We start from the raw sequence: 20,539 nt of genomic DNA, 5'->3' as shown, positions 1-20,539 counted from the left end.
ATATGTCGCAAGGTTCTTATCGATTGATCTTTGCTTTTTGTACGCTGATTTTTGACACGTTGTTTGGTGCTTGTATGTTGTCAAGCGTCAATTGGATGGGAAAATTGTTTGAAATTTAAATTGTCCAACCGTGTAATGTTACGTGATAAAGTGTAAACTAAAGTGTACACCATGGTGTACATGTAGCAAGGTCCTAACCGATTGAACTTTGCTATTTGTACAATGATTTTCGACACGTTGTTTGAAACTTGCATTGTTGTCCAGTGTCAATTAGGTGAGAAAACTGTTTGAAATTTAAACTATCCAATAGGGTAATGTCACGAGGTAAAGTGTAAACTAAAGTGTACACCATAGCGTAAATGTGGCAAGGTCCTTACCTATTGAACTTTGCTATTTGTACACTGATTTTCGACACGTTGGCTGACACTTGCAGTGTTCTCAAGTGTCAATTGGATGGGAAAACTATTTGAAATTTAAACTGTCCAATAGAGTAATGTCACGTGGCAATGTGTAAACTAAAGTATTTGCCAAAGTGTACATGTAGTAAGGTTCTTACCGATTGAACTTTGCTACTTGTACACTGATTTCTGACACGTTGTTTCACACTTGCATTGTTGTCAAGTGTCGATTGGATGGGAAAACTATTTGAAATTTAAACTATCCATCAGGGTAATGACATGTGACAAAGAGTAAACTAAATTGTTCACCATAGTGTATATGTCGCAAGGTTCTTACGGATTGATCTTTGCTATTTGTACACTAATTTTCGACACGTTGTTTAACACTTGCATTGTTGTCAAGTGTCAATTGGGCGGGAAAGCTGTTTGAAATTTAATCTGTCCAACAAAGTAATGTCACGTGGCCAAGTGTAAACTAAAGTGTACACCATTGTGAACATGTGGCAAGCCCCTTACCAGTTGGACACTGCTATTTGTACACTAATTTTCGACAAGTTGTCTGACACTTGCATTGTTGTCAAGTGTCAATTGGATGGGAAAACTGTTTGAAATTTAAACTGTCCAATAGAGAAATGTCACGTGGCAGAGTGTAAATTAAAGTGTACGCCATAGTGTACATGTAGCAAGGTTCTTACCGATTGAACTTTACTATTTGTACACTGATTTTTAACACAATATTTCACACTTGAATTGTTGTCAAGTGTCATTTGGATGGGAAAACTATTTGAAATTTAAACTATCCAATAGGGTAATGACATGTGACAAAGAGTAAACTAAAGTGTTCACCATAGTGTATATGTCGCAGGGTTCTTACCGATTGATCTTTACTATTTGTACATTGATTTTTGACATGTTGTTTGACACTTTCATTGTTGTCAAGTGTTAAATGGGTTGGAAAACTATTTGAAATTTAAACTATCCAACAGGGTAACGTCATGTGGCAAAGTGTAAACCAAAGTGTACACCATAGTGTACATGTGGAAAGGTCCTTACCTGTTGAACTTTGTTATTTGTACACTGATTTTGTACACGTTGTTTGACACTTACATTGTTGTCAAGTTTCAATTGGATGGGAAAGCTGTTTGAAATGTAAACTATCCAATAGGGTAATGACACGTGACAATAAGTAAACTAAAGTGTTCACCGTAGTGTATATGTCGCAAGGTTCTTACCGAATGATCTTTGCTTTTTGTACACTGATTTTTGACACATTGTTTGACACTTGTATTATTGTCAAGTGTCAGTTTGAAATTTAAATTGTCCAACCATGTAATGTCACATGGTAAAGTGTAAACTAAAGTATACACCATGGTGTACATGTGGCAAGGTCCTTACCAATTGAACTTTGCTATTTGTACACTGATTTTCAACACGTTGTTTGAAACTTGCATTGTTATCAAGTGTAAATTTGGTGGGAAAACTGTTTAAAATTTAAACTGTCCAGCAGGGTAATGTCACGAGGTAAAGTGTAAACAAAAGTGTACACCATAGTGTACATGTAGCAAGGTTCCACAGATTTTTGACAAGTTGTTTGACACTTGCATAATTGACAAGTGCCAATTGGATGGAAAAATAGTTTGAAATTTAAACTGTCCAACAGCGTAATGTCATGTGGTAAAGTGTAAACTAAAGTGTACACCATGGTGTACATTTAACAAGGTCCATACCGATTGAACTTTTCTATTTGTACACTAATTTTCAACACGTTGTCTGACACTTGCATTGTTGTCGAGTGTCAATTGGATGAGAAAACTGTTTGAAATTAAAACTATCAAATAGGATAATGTCACTAGGCAAAGTGCAAACTAATGTCTGCACCATAGTGTACGTGTGGCAAGGTCCTTGCCAATTGAACTTTACTAATTGTACACTGATTTTGACATGTTGTTTGACCCTTCCATTGTTGCCAAGTGTCAGTTGGATTGGAAAATGATTTGAAATTTAAACTATCCAATAGAGTAATGTCACGTGACAAAGTGTAAACTAAAGTGTACACCATAGTGCACTCGTAGCAAGGTTCGTACCGATTGACCTTTGCTATTTGTACACTGATTTTGACACGTTGTTTCACACTTGCATTGTTGTCAATTGGATTAGAAAACTGTTTGAAATTTAAATTGTCCAATAGGATAATGACATGTGGGAAAGTGTAAACTAAAGTGTTCACCATAGTGTACATGTCGCCAAGTTCTTACCGATTAATATTTGGTATTTGTACACTGATTTTTGACACGTTGTTTAACATTTGCATTGTTGTAAAGTGTCAATAGGATAGAAAACCATTTGAAATTTAAACTGTCCAATAGGGCAATGTCACGTGGGTAAGTCTAAGCTAAAGTGTACAACATAGTGCACATGCCGCAAGGTCTTTAACGATTGAACTTTGCTACTTAACTGATTTTTGATACTTTTTTGACACTTGCATTGTTGTCAAGTGTCAATTGGATCATAAAGTTGTTTGAAATTTAAACTATCCAACGTTATAATGTCACGTGGCAAAGTGTAAACTAAACTGTACACCATAGTGTACATGTGGCAAGGTTCTTATCGATTGATCTTCGCTATTTGTACAATGATTTTTGACACGTTGTTTGACACTTGTATTGTTGTCAAGTGTCAATAGGATGGAAAAACTGTTTGAAATTTAAACTGTCCAACATGGTAATGTCTCGTGACAAAGTGTAAACTAAAGTGTACACTATAGTGTACATGTAGCATGTTCCATACCGATTGAATTTTTCTATTTGTAAACTGATTTTGGGCACGTTATTTGACACTTGCATTGTTGTCAACTGTTAATAGGATGGAAAATCTGCTATTTGTACACAGATTTTTGACACGTTTTACACTTGCACTGTTGTCAAGTGTCAATTGGATGAAAAAATTGATTGAAATTTAAACTGTCCAACAGGTTAATGTCACGTGGCAAAGTGTAAACGAAAGTGTACACCATAGTGTACATGTAGCAAGGCTCTTACCGATTGAACTATGATATTTGTACGATGATTTTTGACATGTTGTTTGACACTTGCATTGTTGTCAAGTGTGAATTGGACAGGAAAACTATTTGAAATTTAAACCGTCCAATAGGGCAATGTCACGTGACAAAGTGTAAACTAAAGTGTACACCATAGTGTACATGTAGCAAGGTCTTTACCGATTGAACTTTGCTATTTGTATACTGATTTTTGATATGTTGTTTGACACTTGCACTATTATCAAGGGTCAATTTGAAATTTAAACTTTCCAATTGGGTAGTAACACATGGCAAAGTGTAAACTAAGGTGTGAACCACAGTGTACATATCGCAAGGTTCTTGCCGATTGAACTCTGCTATTTGTACACTGATTTTTGACTCGTTATTTGACACTTGCATTATTGTCAAGTATCAATTAGATTAGAAAACTGTTTGAGATTTATACTATCCAACATGGTAATGTCACGTGGCAAAGTGTAGACTAAAGTGTACACCATAGTGTACAACTAGCAAGGTCCTTACCGATTAAACTTTGCTATTTTTACATTGATTTTAACATGTTTTTTGAAACATGCATTCTTGTCAAGTGTTAAATGGATGGGAAAACTGTTTGAAATTCAAACCGTCCAATAGAGTAATGTCACGTGGCAAAGTGTAAGTGTATACGGTAGTGTACATGTAGCAAGGTCTTTACCGATTGAACATTACTATTGGTACTCTGATGTTCGACACGTTGTTTGACACTTGCATTGTTGTCAAGTGTCAATTGGATGGGAAAATGGTTTGAAATTTAAACTGTTCAATAGTGTAATGTCACATGGCAATGTGCAAACTAAAGTGTACACCATAGTGTATATGTCGTAAGGTTCTTATCGATTGAAATTTGCTATTTGTACACTAATTTTCGACACGTTGTTTGACACTTGCAAGGTTGTCAAGTGTCAATTGGATGGGAAAAACTATTTGAAATTTAAACTATCGAACAAGGTACTGTCACGTGGCAAAGTGTAAACTAAAGTGTACACTGTGGTGTACAAGTAGAAAGGTCCTTACCAATTGAACTTTGCTATTTCTAACTGTCATAGAAAGGTCCTTACTGATTGAACTTTGCTGTTTCTACACTGATTTTTGACAAGTTGTTTGACACTTGCAATGTTGACAAGCGTCAATTGGATGGGTAAACTATTTGAAATTTAAACTGCCCAAAAGAGTAATGACACATGGCAAAGTGTAAACTAAAGTGTACACCATAGTGTACATGTCGCAAGGTTCTTACCGATTGAAATTTGCTAGTTGTCCACTGATTTTTAACATTTTGTTCGACACTTGCATTGTTGTTAAGTGTCAATTGGATGGAAAGATTGTTTAAAATTTAAACTGTCCAATTTGGTAATGTCACGTCGCAAGGTGTAAACTAAAGTTTACACCATAGTGTACATGTTGCAAGGTTCTTGCCGATTAGACTTTGCTATTTGTACACTGATTTTTGACACGTTGTTTGACACTTGCATTGTTGTCAAGTGTTAATTGGAAGAAAAATCTAATTGAAATTTAAACTGTCCAATAGTGTAATGTCACGTGGCAAAGTGTAAACTAAAGTGTACACCATCGTGTACATGTAGCAAGGTTCTTACCGATTGAACTTTGCTATTTGTACACTGATTTTTGACACATTGTTTGACACTTGCATTATTGTCAAGTGTTAACCGGATGGGAAAACTATTTGAAATTTAAACCACCCAACAGGGTAATGTCACGTGGCAAAAAGTAAACTAAAGTGTAAACCATAGTGTACAAAAGGTTCCTACCGATTGAACTTTGCTATTTGTATCCATATTTTTGACATGTTGTTTGACACTTGCATTGTTGACAAGTGTCAATTGGATGGAAAAATTATTTAAAATTTAAACTGTCCAACAGGGTAATGTCACGTGGAAAAGTGTAAAGTAAAGTGTACGCTGTGGTGTGCAAGTAGAAAGGTTCTTACCGATTGAACTTTGCTATTTGTACACTGATTTTTGACACGTTGTTTGACACTTACACTTTTGACAAGTGTAAATTGGATGAGAAAACTATTTGAAAAGGGTAAACTAGAGTGTATAGGTGGTAAAGTGTTAACTAAAGTGTACATCATATTGTACATGTTGCAAGGTTCTTACCGATTGAAATTTGCTATTTGTACACTGATTTTTGACACGTTGTTTGACACTTGCAATGTTGTCAAGTGTCAATTAGTTGGGAAAACTATTTGAAATTTAAACTATCTAACAGGGTTATGTCACGTGGCAAAGTGTAAACTAAAGTATACACCGTGGTGTATAAATAGAAGTGTACTTGCCGGTTGACATTGCTATTTCCACACTGATTTTCGACACGCTGTTTGACTCTTGCATTATTGTGAAGTGCCAATTGGATGGGAAAAATGTTTGGAATTTAAACACTCCAGCAGGGCAATGTCACTTTGCAAAGTGTAAACTAAAGTGTACACCATACTGTACATGAGACAAGGTCTTTACCGATTGAACTTTACAATTTGTACACAGATTTTCAGCATGTTGTTCGACACTTGCATTGTTGTCAAGTGTCAATTGGATGGGAATATTATTTGAAATTTAAACTGTCCAATAGGGTAATGTCGCCTAGCAAGGTGTAAACTAAAGTGTACACTATGGTGTGCAAGTAGAAAGGTCTTTACCGATTGAACTTTGCTATTTGTACACTAATTTTTGATACGTTGTTTGACACTTGCATTGTTGACAAGTGTAAATTGGATGGGAAAACTGTTTGGAAAGTGTAAACTGAAGTGTACACGGGGCAAAGTGTACACCATATTGTACATGTTGTAAGGTTTTTACCGATTGAACTTTGCTCTTTGTTTGGCACTTGCATTGTCATCAAGTTTCAATTGGATGAGAAAACTATTTGAAATTTAAACTATCCAACAGGGTAATGTCACGTGGTGAAGTGTAAACTAAACTGTACACCGTGGTGTATAAGTAGAAAGGTACTTGCCAATTGAACATTGCTATTCGTACACTGATTTTCGACACGTTGTTTGACTCTTGAATTGTTGTCAAGTGTCAATTGGATGGAAAAATTATTTTAAATTTAAACTGTCCAACAGGGTATTGTTAGGTGGCAAAGTGTAAACTAAAGTGTACACCATAGTATACATGAGGCAAGGTCCTTACCAATTGAACTTTACAATTTGTACACTGATTTTCCACACGTTGTTTGACACTTCCATTGTTGTCAAGTGTCAATTGGACGAAAAAACTATTTGAAATTTAAACTATCCAACAGGGTAATATCAGGTGGCAAAGTGTAAACTAAAGTGTACACCGTGGTGTACAAGTAGAAAGGTACTTATCGATTGAACTTTGCTATTTGTACACTTATTTTTGACACGTTGTTTGACACCTGCATTGTTGACAAGTGTCAATTGGATGGGTAAACTATTTGAGAATTGTAAACTAAAGTGTACAGGTGGCAAAGTGTAAACTAAAGTGTAGACCATAGTGTACATGTTGCAAGGTTCTTACAGATTTAACTTTGCTATTTGTACACTGATTTTTGACACGTTGTTTGACACTTGCATTGTTGTCAAGTGTCAATTTGATGGGAAAACTACTTGAAATTGAAACTGTCCAACAGGGTAATGTCACGTGGCGAAGTGTAAACTAAAGTGTCCACCGTGGTGTACAAGTAGAAAGGTACTTACCGATTGAACTTTGCTATTTGTACACTAATTTTCGACATGTTGTTTGACACTTGCATTGTTTACAAGTGTCAATTGGATGGGAAAACTGTTTGAAAAGTGTAAACTAGAGTGTACACGTGGCAAAGTGCAAACTAAAGTGTACACCACAGTGAACATGTTGCAAGGGTACACTGATTTTTGACACGTTGTTTGGCACTTGCATTGTTGTCAAGTGTCAATTGGATGGGAAAACTTCTTGAAAATTTCAAGCTAAAGTGTATACGTGGAGATGTGTAAAATAAAGTGTACACCATAGTGTACATGTTGCAAGGTTCTTACCGATTGAACTTTGCTATTTATACACTGATTTTTGACACGTTGTTTGATACTTGTATTGTTGTCAAGTGTCAAATGGATTGGAAAACTATTTGAAATTTAAACTATCCAACAGGGTAATCTCACGTGACGAAGTGTAAACTAAAGTATAAACCGTGGTGTAAAAGTAGAAAGGTACTTACCGATTGAACTTTGCTATTTGTACACTGATTTTTGACAAATTGTTTGACACTTGCATTATTTACAAGTGTCAATTGGATGGAAAAACTGTTTGAAAAGTGTAAACTAGAGTGTACACATGGCAAAGTGCAAACTAAAGTGTACACCATAGTGTACATGTTGCAAGGTTCTTACAGATTGAACTTTGCTATTTGTACACTGATTTTTGGCACGTTGTTTGGTACTTGCATTGTTATCAAGTGTCAAATGGATTGGAAAACTATTTGAAATTTAAACTGTCCAATAGGGTAATGTCACGTGACGAAGTGTAAACTAAAGTGTACACTGTGTTGTACAAGTAGAAAGGTATCACCGATTGAACTTTGCTATTTGTACACTGATTTTAGACACATTGTTTGAAACGTGCATTGTTTACAAGTGTCAATTGGATTGGAAAGCTATTTGAAAAGTGTAAACTAGACTGTACACAAGTACAAACTAAAGTGTACACCCTAGTTTACATGTTGCAAGGTTCTTACCGATTGAACTTTGCTATTTGTACACCAATTTTTGACCTGTTGTTTTATAGTTTTATTGTTGTCAACTGTTAATTTGATGGGAAAATTCTTTGAAATTTAAACTGTCCAATAGAGTAATGACACGTGGCAAAGTGTAAACTAAACTGTATACCATAGTGTACATGAGGTAAGATCCTTACAGATTGAACTTTACAATTTATACACTAATTTTCGACACGTTGTTTGACACTCGTATTGTTGTCAAGTGTCAATTGGATGGGAAAACTTTTTGAAATTTAAACTGTCCAACAGGGTAATGTCACATGGCAAAGTGTAAACTAAAGTGTACACCGTGGTGTACAAGTGACAAGGTCCTTACCAGTTGAACTTTGCTATTTGTACGCTGATTTTTGACACATTGTTTGACACTTTAATTGTTGTCAAGTGTAAATTAGATGGGAAAACTATTTGAAATTTAAACTGTTCAATACAGTAATGACACGTGGCAAAGTGCAAACTAAAGTGTATGCCATAGTGTACATGTAGCAAAGTTCTTACCTCTTGAACTTTGCTATTTGTACAAAGATTTTTGACACGTTGTTTGAAACTTACATTATTGACAGGTGTAATTTGGAAGGGAAAACTATTTCAAATTTAAACTGTCCGACAGCGAAATGTCACATGGCAAAGTGTAAACTAAAGTGTACACTGTGGTGTACAAATAGAAAGGAACTGATTGAACTTTACTATTTGTACACTGATTTTTGACATGTTGTTTGACACTTACAATGTTGACAAGTGTCAATTGGATGGGAAAACTGTTTGAAAAGTGTAAACTACGGTGTACAGGTGGCAAAGTGTAAATTAAAGTGTACACCATAGTGTACATGTTGCAACGTTCTTACCGATTGAACTTTGTTATTTGTACACTGATTTTTGACACGTTATTTGAGATTTGTATTGTCATCAAGTGTCAATTGGATGGGAAAACTATTTAAAATTTAAACTGTCCAACAGGGTATTATCACGTGGCACAGTGTAAACTAAAGTGTATACCATGGTGTATAAGTAGAAAGATACTTGCCGATTGAACATTGCTATTCGTACACTGATTTTCGACATGTTATTTAACTCTTGCATTGTTGTCAAGTGTCAATTGGATGGGAAAATTGTTTGAAATTTGAACTGTCTAACAGGGTATTGTCACGTGGCAAAGTGTAAACTAAAGTGTACACCATAGTATACATGAGGCAAGGTCCTTACCAATTGAACTTTACAATTTGTACACTGATTTTCTACACGTTGTTTAACACTTGCATTGTTGTCAAATGTCAATTGGGTGGGAAAACTATTTGAAATTTAAATTGCCCAACAGGTTAATGTCACGTGGTAAAGTGTAAACTAAAGTGTACACCGTGGTATACAAGTAGAAAGGTACTTATCGATTAAACTTTGCTATTTGTACACTAATTTTTGACATGATGTTTGACACTTGTATTGTTGACAAGTGTCAATTGGATGGGTAAACTATTTAAAAATTGTAAACTAAAGTGTATAGTTGGTAAAGTGTAAACTTAAGTGTACACCATAGTGTACATGTTGTAAGGTTCTTACCGATTCAACTTTGCTATTTGTACACTGATTTTTGACACCCTGTTTGACACTTGCATTGTTGTCAAGTGTCAATTGGATTGGAATACTATTTGAAATTAAAACTGTCCAACAGGGTAATGTCACGTGGCGAAGTGTAAACTAAAGTGTACACCATGGTGTACAAGTAGAAAGGTACTTGCCGATTGAACTTTACTATTTGTACACTAATTTTTGACTTGTTGTTTTACACTTTCATTTTTGTCAAGTGTTAATTCGATGGGACAACTGTTTGAAATTTAAACTGTCCAGTAGAGTAGTGTACATTAGGCAAGGTCGTTACCGATTGAACTTTACAATTTGTACACTGATTTTCGACATGTTGTTTGACACTTGCATTGTTGTCAAGTGTCAATTGGATGAGAAAACTGTTTGAAATTTAATCACTCCAACAGGGTAATGTCATGTGGCAAAGTGTGTACATTCAGCAAGGATCTTACTTTTTGAACTTTGCTATTTGTATACTGATTTTTGACACGTTGTTAAACACTTACATTGTTCTCAAGTGTTAATTGGATGGGAAAACTGTTTGAAATTTAAACCATCCAATAGGGTAATGTCAGGTGGAAAAATTGTAAAATAAAGTGTACACCATAGTCTGCATATAGCAAAACCCTTACCAATTGAACTTTACTATTTGAACACTGATTTTCGACCCGTTGTTTGACACTTGCATTGTTTTCAAGTGTTAATTCGATGGAAAATGGTTTGAAATTTGAACTGTCCAAAAGGTAATGTCACTTGGAAAACTGTAAACTAATGTGTACACCATAGTTTATATGTGGCAAGGTCCTTACCGATTGAGCTATGCTATTTGTATACTGATTTTCGACACGATGTTTGACACTTGCGTTGTTGCCAAGTGTTAATTGGATGGGAAAACTATTTGAAGCTTAAACTGTCCTATAGGGTAATTTACGTGGCAAAGTGTAAACTAAATTGTACACCATAGTCTACATGTGGCAAGGTCCTTGCCTTTTGAACTTTGTTATTTGTACAACGATTTTCGATACATTGTTCGAAACTTCCATTTGTTGTCTGGTGTCAATTGGATCAAAAAACTATTTGAAATTTAAGCTGTCCAATAGAGTAATGTCACGTGACTAATTGTAAACTAAAGTGTACACCATAGTGTACATGTAGCAAGATTCTTACTGATTGAGCTTTGTTATTTGTACACTGTTTGTTGACACGTTGTTTGACACTTCCATTATTGTCAAGTGCCAATTAGATGAAAAAATTGTTTGAAATTTAAACTATCCAAAAGGGTAATAACACGTGTAAAAGTGTAAACTAAAGTATACACCATAGTGTACATGTCGCAAGGTTCTTATTGATTGAACTTTCCTATTTGTACACTGATTTTTGACACTTGCATTGTTGACAAGTGTCAATTGGATAGGAAAACTATTTGAATTTTAAACTGTCAAACAGCGTAATGTCACATAGTAAAGTGTAAACTAAAGTGTGTACACCATGATGTACATGTAGCAAGGTTCTTACCGATTGAACTTTGCTATTTGTACACTGATTTTTGATAAGTTGTATGACACTTGCATTGTTGTCAAGTGTCAATTGGATGGGAAAACTATTTGAAATTTAAACTATCCAACAGGGTAATGTCACGTGAGAGAGTGTCAACTAAACTGTGTACAGTATAGTGTACATGTAGCAAGGTTCTTACCGATTGAACTTTACAATTTGTGCACTGATTTTTGACATGTTGTTTGACACTTGCATTGTTATCAAGTGTCAATTGGCTATGAAAACTATTTGAAATTTAAGCTATCCAATAGGGTAATGTCATGTGGCAAAGTGTAAATTAAAGCGTACACCATAGTGTACATGTAGCAAGGTCCTTACCGATTAAACTTTGTAATTTTTGCACTAATTTTTGACATGTTGTTTGACACTTGCATTGTTGTCAAGTGTCAATTGGATGGGAAAACTATTTGAAATTTAAGCTGTCCAATAGGGTAATATCACGTGGCAATGTGTAAATTAAAGTGTACAACATAGTGTACATGTGGCAAGGCCTTTACCGATTGAGCTTTGCCATTTGTACACTGATTTTTGACACGTTGCTTGACACTTGTGTTGTTATCAAGTGTTAATTGGATGGGAAAACTGTTTGAAATTTAAATTGTCTAATAGGGTAATGTCATGTGGTAAAGTGTAAATGAAAGTGTACACCACAGTGTATATGTAGCAATGTTCTTACCGATTGAAATTTTCTATTTGTATACTGATTTTTGATACGTTATTTGACACTTGCATTGTTCTAATGTGTCAATTGGATCGAAAATCGATTTGAAATTTAAACTGTCCAACAGGGTAATGACACGTGGCAAAGTTTAAAGTAAAGTGTTCACCGTAGTGTACATGCAGCAAGGTTCTTACCGATTGAACTTTGCTATTTGTACATTAATTTTTGACACGTTGCTTTACACTTGCATTGTTGTCAAGTGTCAATTGGATGGGAAAACTGTTCGAAATTTAAACTGTCCAACAGTGCAATGTCACGTGGCAAAGTGTAAACTAAAGTGTATTCCATAGTGTACATGTAGCGAGGTTCTTACCGATTGAACTTTGCTATTTGTACACAGGTTTTTGACACATTGTTTGACACATGCATTGTTGAAAAGTGTCAATTGGATGGGAAAATTGTTTGAAATTTAAACTGTCCAATAGGGTAATGTCACGTGGTAAAGTGTAAACTAAAGTGTACACTGTGCTGTACAAGTAGAAAGGTCCTTACCGATTGAACTTTATTATTTTTACACTGATTTTTAACACGTTTTTTAACACTTGTATTGTAGACAAGTGTCAATTTAATAGGAAAATTGTTCGAAAAGTGTAAACTAAAATGTACACGTGGTAAAATGTAAACGAAAGTGTACACCATAGTGTACATATTGCAGGGTTCTAACCGATTGAACCTTGCTATTTGTACAATTATTTTTGAAATGTTGTTTGACACTTACATTGCTGTCAAGTGTCAATTGGATAGAAAAACTATTTGAAATTTAAACTGTACAACAGGGTAATGTCACATGAAAAAGTGCAAACTAAAGTGTACGCCATGGTGTACAAGTTGAAAGGTCCTTACCGATTGAACTTTGCTTTTTGTACACTGATTTTCGATAAGTTGTTAGACTCTTGCATTATTGTCAAGTATTAATTGAATGGGAAAACTATTTGAAATTTAAACTGTCCAATAGGGTAATGACCCGTGGCAAAGTGTAAACTAAAGTGTACACCATAGTGTACATGAGGCAAGGTCCTTACCGATTGAACTTTATTATTTGTACACTGATTTTTAACATGTTTTTTAACACTTTTATTGTTGACAAGTGTCAATTTAATAGGAAAATTGTTCGAAAAGTGTAAACTAAAATGTACACGTGGCAAAATGTAAACGAAAGTGAACACCATAGTGTACATATTGCAGGGTTCTAACCGATTGAACCTTGCTATTTGTACAATTATTTTTGAAATGTTGTTTGACATTTGTATTGCTGTCAAGTGTCAATTAGATAGGAAAACTATTTGAAATTTAAACTGTCCAACAGGACAATGTCACATGGCAAAGTGCAAACTAAAGTGTACGCCATGGTGTACAAGTTGAAAGGTCCTTACCGATTGAACTTTGCTTTTTGTACACTGATTTTCGATAAGTTGTTAGACTCTTGCATTATTGTCAATTATCAATTGAATGGGAAAACTATTTGAAATTTAAACTGTCCAATAGGGTAATGACCCGTGGCAAAGTGTAAACTAAAGTGTACACCGTAGTGTACATGAGGCAAGGTCTTTACCGATTGAACTTTACAATTTGTACACTGATTTTTGACACATTTAACATTTGCATTGTTGTCAAGTGTCAATTGGATGGGAAAACCGTAGTGTACATGCCGTAAGGTTCTTACCGATTGAACTTTACAATTTGTACACTGATGTTTGATACGTTGTTTGACACTTGAATTGTTGTCAAGTGTCAATTGGATGGAAAAATTGTTTGAAATTTAAACTGTCCAATAGGGTAATGTCGCGTGGAAAAGTGTAAACTAAAGTGTACACCATAGTGTACATGTAGCAAGGTTCTTACTGATTGAACTTTGCTACTTGTACACTAATTTTTGACACGTTGTTTAACACTTGCATTTTTTCGAGTGTCAATTGGATGGGAATACACTTTGAAATTTAAGTTGTCCAAATGGGTAATGTCATGTGGTAAAGTGTAAAGCAAAAAGTACACCATAACGTACATGTAGCAAGGTCCTTACCGATTGAACTTTGGTATTTGTGCACTGATTTTTGACACGTTACTTTACACTTGCATTCTTGTCAAGTGTCAATTGGATGGCAAAACTATTTGAAAATTAAACTATCCAATAGGGTAATATCACATGGCAAAGCGTAAACTAAAGTGTACACCATAGTGTACTTGTAACAAGGTTCTTACCAATTGTACTTTGTTATTTGTACACTGATTTTTGAAACGTTGTTTGACACTTGCATTGCTGTCAAGTGTCAATTAGATGGGAAACTATTTTAAATTTAAACTGTCTAGCTGGGTAAGGTCACGCGGCAAAGTGTAAACTGAAGTGTGTACACCATAGTGTACATGTAACATGGTTTTTACCGATTGAAGTTTGCTATTTGTACACTGATTTTTGACTTCTTTTTTAATACTTGCATTGTTGTCAAGGGTCAATTGGATGGGAATACTGTTTGAAATATAATCTGTCTAACAAGGTAATGTCACTTGGCAAAGTATAAACTAAAGTGTATGACATAGTGTACATGTAGCATGGTTCTTACCGATTGAACTAAGCTATTGGTACACTGATTTTTGACACGTTGTGTGATAGTTTAGTTGTCGTCAAGTGTCAATTGGACGGGAAAACTATTTGAAATTTAAACAGTCCAACAGGGTAATGTCACGTGGTAAAGTGTAAACGAAAGTGTACACCATAGTGTACATGTCGCAAGGTTCTTACCGATTGAACTTTGCAATTTGTACACTGATGTTTGATACGTTGTTTGACACTTGCATTGTTGTCAAGTGTCAATTGGATGGGAAAATTATTTGAAATTTAAACTGTCCAGCAGGGTAATGTCACGTGGAAAAGTGTAAACTAAAGTATACACCATAGTGTACATGTAGCAAGGTTCTTACTGATTGAACTTTGCTACTTGTACACTAATTTTTGACACGATGTTTAACACTTGCATTTTTTTCGAGTGTCAATTGGATGGGAATACTGTTTGAAATTTAATTTTTCCAACAGAGTAATTTTACGTGGTAAAGTCTAAAGTAAAGCGTACACTATAACGTACATGTAGCAAGGTCCTTACCGTTTGAACTTTGGTATTTGTGCAATGATTTTTGGCACGTTATTTGACAATTGCATTCTTGTCAAGTGTCAATTGGATGGTAAAACTATTTGAAAATTAAATAGTCCAATAGGGCAATATCACGTGACAAAGTGTAAACTAAAGTATACACCATAGTGTACTTGTAACAGGGTTCTTACCAATTAAACTTTGCGGTTTTTGACACATTGTTTGACACTTGCATTACTGTCAAGTGTTAATTGGATAGAAAAACTATTTGAAATTTAAACTGTCTAGCTGGGCAAGGTCATGTGGTAAAGCGTAAACTGAAGTGTGTACACCATAGTGTACATGTAACATGGTTCTTACTAATTGAAGTTTGCTATTTGTACACTGATTTTTGATTCATTTTTTGACACTTGTATTGTTGTCAAGGGTCAATTGGATGGGAATACTATTTAAAATTTAAACTGTCTAACAAGGTAATATCACTTGGAAAAGTGTAAACTAAAGTGTATGCCATTGTGTACATGTAGCATGGTTCTTACCGATTGAACTAAGCTATTTGTACAATGATTTTTGACACATTGTGTGACAGTTGAGTTGTCAACAAGAGTCAATTGGATGGGAAAACTATTTGAAATTTTAACTGTCCAACAGGATAACGTCACATGGTAAAGTGCAAATGAAAGTGTACACCATAGTGTATATGTCGCAAGGTTCTTATCGATTGAACTTTGCAATTTGTACACTGATGTTTGATACGTTGTTTGACACTTGAATTGTTGTCAAGTGTCAATTGGATGGAAAAATTGTTTGCAATTTAAACTATCCAACAGGGTAATGTCGCATGGAAAAGTATAAACTAAAGTGTACACCATAGTGTAATGTAGCAAGGTTCTTACTGATTGAACTTTGCTACTTGTACACTAATTTTTGACACGTTGTTTAACACTTACATTTTTTTGAGTGTCAATTGGATGGGAATAATGTTTGAAATTTAAGTTTTCCAATAGGGTAATGTCATGTGGAAAAGTGTAAAGTAAAGCGTACACCATAACATACATGTAGCAAGGTCCTTACCGATTGAACTTTGGTATTTGTGCACTGATTTTTGACACGTTATTTTACACTTGCATTCTTGTCAAGTGTCAATTGGATGGCCAAACTATTTGAAAGTTAAACTGTCCAATAGGGTAATATCACGTGGCAAAGCGCAAACTAAAGTGTACACCATAGTGTACTTGCAGCAGGGTTCTTGCCAATTGAACTTTGCTATTTGTACAGTGATTTTTGAAACATTGTTTGGCACTTGCATTGCTGTCAAGTGTCAATTGGATGGGAAACTATTTAAAATTTAAATCGTCTAGCTGGGTAAGGTCACGTGGCAAAGTGTAAACTGAAGTGTGTACACCATAGTGTACATGTAACATGGTTCTTACCGATTGAAGTTTACTATTTCTACACTGATTTTTAACTTATTTTTTGACACTTGCATTGTTGTCAATGGCCAATTGGATGGGAATACTGTTTGAAATTTAAACTATCTAACAGGGTAATGTCACTTGACAAAGTGTAAACTAAAGTGTATGCCATAGTGTACATATAGCATGGTTCTTACCGATTTAACTAAGCTATTTGTACACTGATTTTTGACACATTGTGTGACAGTTGAGTTGTCGTCAAGTGTCAATTGGATGGGAAAATTATTTGAAAATTAAACTGTCCAATAGGGTAATGTCACGTGGTAAAGTGTAAACGAAATTGTACATGTGACAAAGTTCTTACCGATTGAACTTTACAATTTGTACACTGATGTTTGATGTGCTGTTTGACACTTGCATTGTTGTCTAGTGTCAATTGAATGGGAAAATTGATTGAAATTTAAACTGTCCAACAGGGTAATGTCGCGTGGCAAAGTATAAACTAAAGTGTACACCATAGTGTACATGTAGCAAGGTTCTTACCGACTGAACTTTACTATTTGTACACTCATTTTTGACACGTTGTTTAACACTTGTATTGTTGTCAAGTCAATTGGATGGGAATATAGTTTGAAATTTAAGCTATCCAACAGGGTAATATCACGTGGCAAAGTATAAATTAAAGCGTACACCATAACGTACATGTAGTAAGGTCCTTTCCGATTGAACTTTGCTATTTGGACACTGATTTTTGATACGTTGTTTGACACTTGCATTCTTATCGAGGATCAATTGGATGGAAAAACTGTTTTAAACTTAAACCGTCCAACAGGCTAATGTCACGTGGCAAAATGTAAACTAAAGTGTACACCATAGTGTACTTGTAGCAGGGTTCTTATCGATCGAACTTTTCTATTTGTACACTAATTTTTGACACGTTGTTTGACACTTGCATTGTTGTCATGTGTCAATTGGATGGGAAAACTTTTTGAAATTTAAACTGCCTAGTTGGGTAAGGTCACGTGGCAAAGTGTAAACCGAAGTGTGTACACCATAGTGTACATGTACCATGGTTCTTACCGATTGAAGTTTGCTATTTGTACACTGATTTTTTACTCGTTTTTTTACACTTGCATTGTTATCATGGGTCGATTGGATGGGAATACTACTTGAAATTTGAACTGTCTAACAGGGTAATGTTACTTGGCAAAGTGTAAGCTAAATTGTATGCCATAGTGTACATGTGGCATGGTTCTTACCGATTGAACTTTTCTATTTGTACACTGATTTTTGACACGTTGTGTGACAGTTGAGTTATTGTCAAGTATCAATTGGATGGAAAAACTATTTGAAATTTAAACTGTCTAATAGGGCAATGTCACGTGGTAAAGTGTAAACTAACGTGTACACCATGGTGTACATGTCGCAAGGTTCTAACCGATTGAACTTTGCTATTTGTACAATGATTTTTCATACGTTGTTTGACACTTGCATTGTTGTCAAGTGCCAATTGTATGGGAAAATTCTTTGACATTCAAACTGTCCGATAGGGTAATGTCGCATGGCAAAGTGTCAATTAAAGTGTACACCATAGCGTAGACGTAACATGGTTCTTACCGATTGAAGTTTGCTATCTGTACACTGATTTTTGTCTTTTTTTTTACACTTACATTTTTGTCAAGGGTCAATTGGATGGGAATACTGTTTGAAATTTAAACTGTCTATCTGGGTAATGTCACTAAGCAAAGTGTAAACTTAAGTGTATGCTATAGTGTACATGTACCATAGTTCTTACCGATTGAACTTTGCTATTTGTACACTAATTTTAAACACATTGTGTGACAGTTGAGTTGTTGTCAAGGGTCAATTGGATGGGAAAACTCGTTGAAATTTAAACTGTCCAATAGGGTAATGTCACATGGTAAAGTGTAAGCTAAAGTGTACACCATAGTGTACATGTCGCAAGGTTCTTACCTATTGAACTTTGCAATTTGTACACTGATTTTTGATACGTTGTATAACTTGCATTGTTGTTAAGTGTCAATTGGTTGGGAAAATTGTTTAAAATTTAAACTGTGCAATAGGGTAACGTCACGTGGTAAAGTGTAAACTAAAGTGTACACCATATTGTACATGTAGTAAGGTTCTTACCAATTGAAATTTGTTATTTGTACACTGATTTTTGACACGTTATTTGATACTTGCATTGTTGTCAAGTGTCAATTGGATGGGAATACTATTTGAAATTTAAGCTGTCCAACAAGTTATTGTCACATGGCAAACTGTAAATTAAAGCGTACACCATAATGTACATGTGGTAAGGTCCTTACCAATTGAACTTTGCTATTTGTACGCTGATTTTTGACACGTTGTTTGACACTTACATTCTTGTCAAGTGTTAATTGGATGGCAAAACTATTTGAAACTTAAACTATCTAACAGGGTAATGTCACTTGGCAAAGTGTAAACTAAAGTGTATGACATAGTGTAGATGTTGCATGGTTCTTACCGATTGAACTTTGCAATTTGTACACTAATTTTTGACATGCTCTTTGACACTTGCATTGTTTTCAAGTATCAATTGGATAGGAAATTTTTTTGAAATTTAAGCTGTCTAATAGGGTAATGTCACATGGCAAAGAGTAAATTAAAGCGTACACCATAGTGTACATGTAGCACGGTCCTTACCGATTGAACTTTACTCTTTGTACACTAATTTTTGACACATTGTTTGACACGTGCACTATTGTCAAGTGTCAATTAGATGGGAAAACTGTTTAAAATTTAAACAGTCCGATAGGGTAACGTCATGTGGTAAAGTGTAAACTAAAATGTGCACCGTGTGTACATGTAGCAAGGTTCTTACAGATTGAACTTTGCTACTTGTACACTAATTTTTGACACGTTGTTTAACACTTGCATCTTTTTGGAGTGTAAATTAGATGGGAATACTGTTTGAAATTTAAGTTGTCCAACAGGGTAATGTCATGTAGTAAAGTGTAAAGTAAAGCGTACACTATAACGTACATGTAGTAAGGTCCTTACCGATTGAACTTTGGTATTTGTGCACTGATTTTTGACACATTATTTGACACTGGCATTCTTGTAAAGTGTCAATTGGATGGCAAAACTATTTGAAAAATAAACTATCCAACAGGGTAATATCACATGGCAAAGCGTAAACTAAAGTATACACCATAGTGTACTTGTGGCAGGGTTCTTTCCAATTGAACTTTGCTATTTGTACACTGATTTTTGACACGTTGTTTGACACTTGCATTGCAGTCACGTGCCAATTGGATGGGAAAACTATTTGAAATTTAAACTGTCTAGCTAGGTAAGGTCACATGGCAAATTGTAAACTGAAGTGTGTGCACCATAGTGTACATGTAACATGGTTCTTACCGATGGAAATTTGCGATTTGTACACTGATTTTTGACTCATTTTTTGACATTTGCATTGTTGTCAAGGGTCAATTGGATGGGAATACTATTTGAAATTTAAACTGTCTAACAGGATAATGTCACTTGGCAAAGTATAAACTAATGTGTATGCCATAGTGTACAAGTAGCATGGTTCTTACCGATTGAACTAAGCTATTTGTACACTGATTTTTGACACGTTGTGTAACAATTGATTTGTCATCAAGTCTCAATTGGATGGGAAAATTATTTGAAATTTAAACTATCCAACAGGGTAATGTCACGTGGTAAAGTGTAAACGAAAGTATACACCATAGTGTACATGCTGTAAGGTTCTTATCCACTGACCTTTGCAATTTGTACACTAATGTTTGATACGTTGTTTGACACATGCATTGTTGTGAAGTGTCAGCTGGATGGGAAAATTGTTTGAAATTTAAACTGTCCAACAGGGTAATGTTGCCTGAGAAAGTGTAAACTAAAGTCTACACCATAGTGTACATATATCAAGGTTCTTACCGATTGAACTTTGCTATTTGTTCATTGATTTTTGA

The sequence above is a fragment of the Olea europaea genome, unplaced genomic scaffold (assembly GCF_002742605.1).
Source record: "Olea europaea var. sylvestris unplaced genomic scaffold, O_europaea_v1 scaffold1901, whole genome shotgun sequence".
NCBI lineage: Eukaryota > Viridiplantae > Streptophyta > Magnoliopsida > Lamiales > Oleaceae > Olea > Olea europaea.
Note: the sequence above shows the minus strand (reverse complement) of the source record.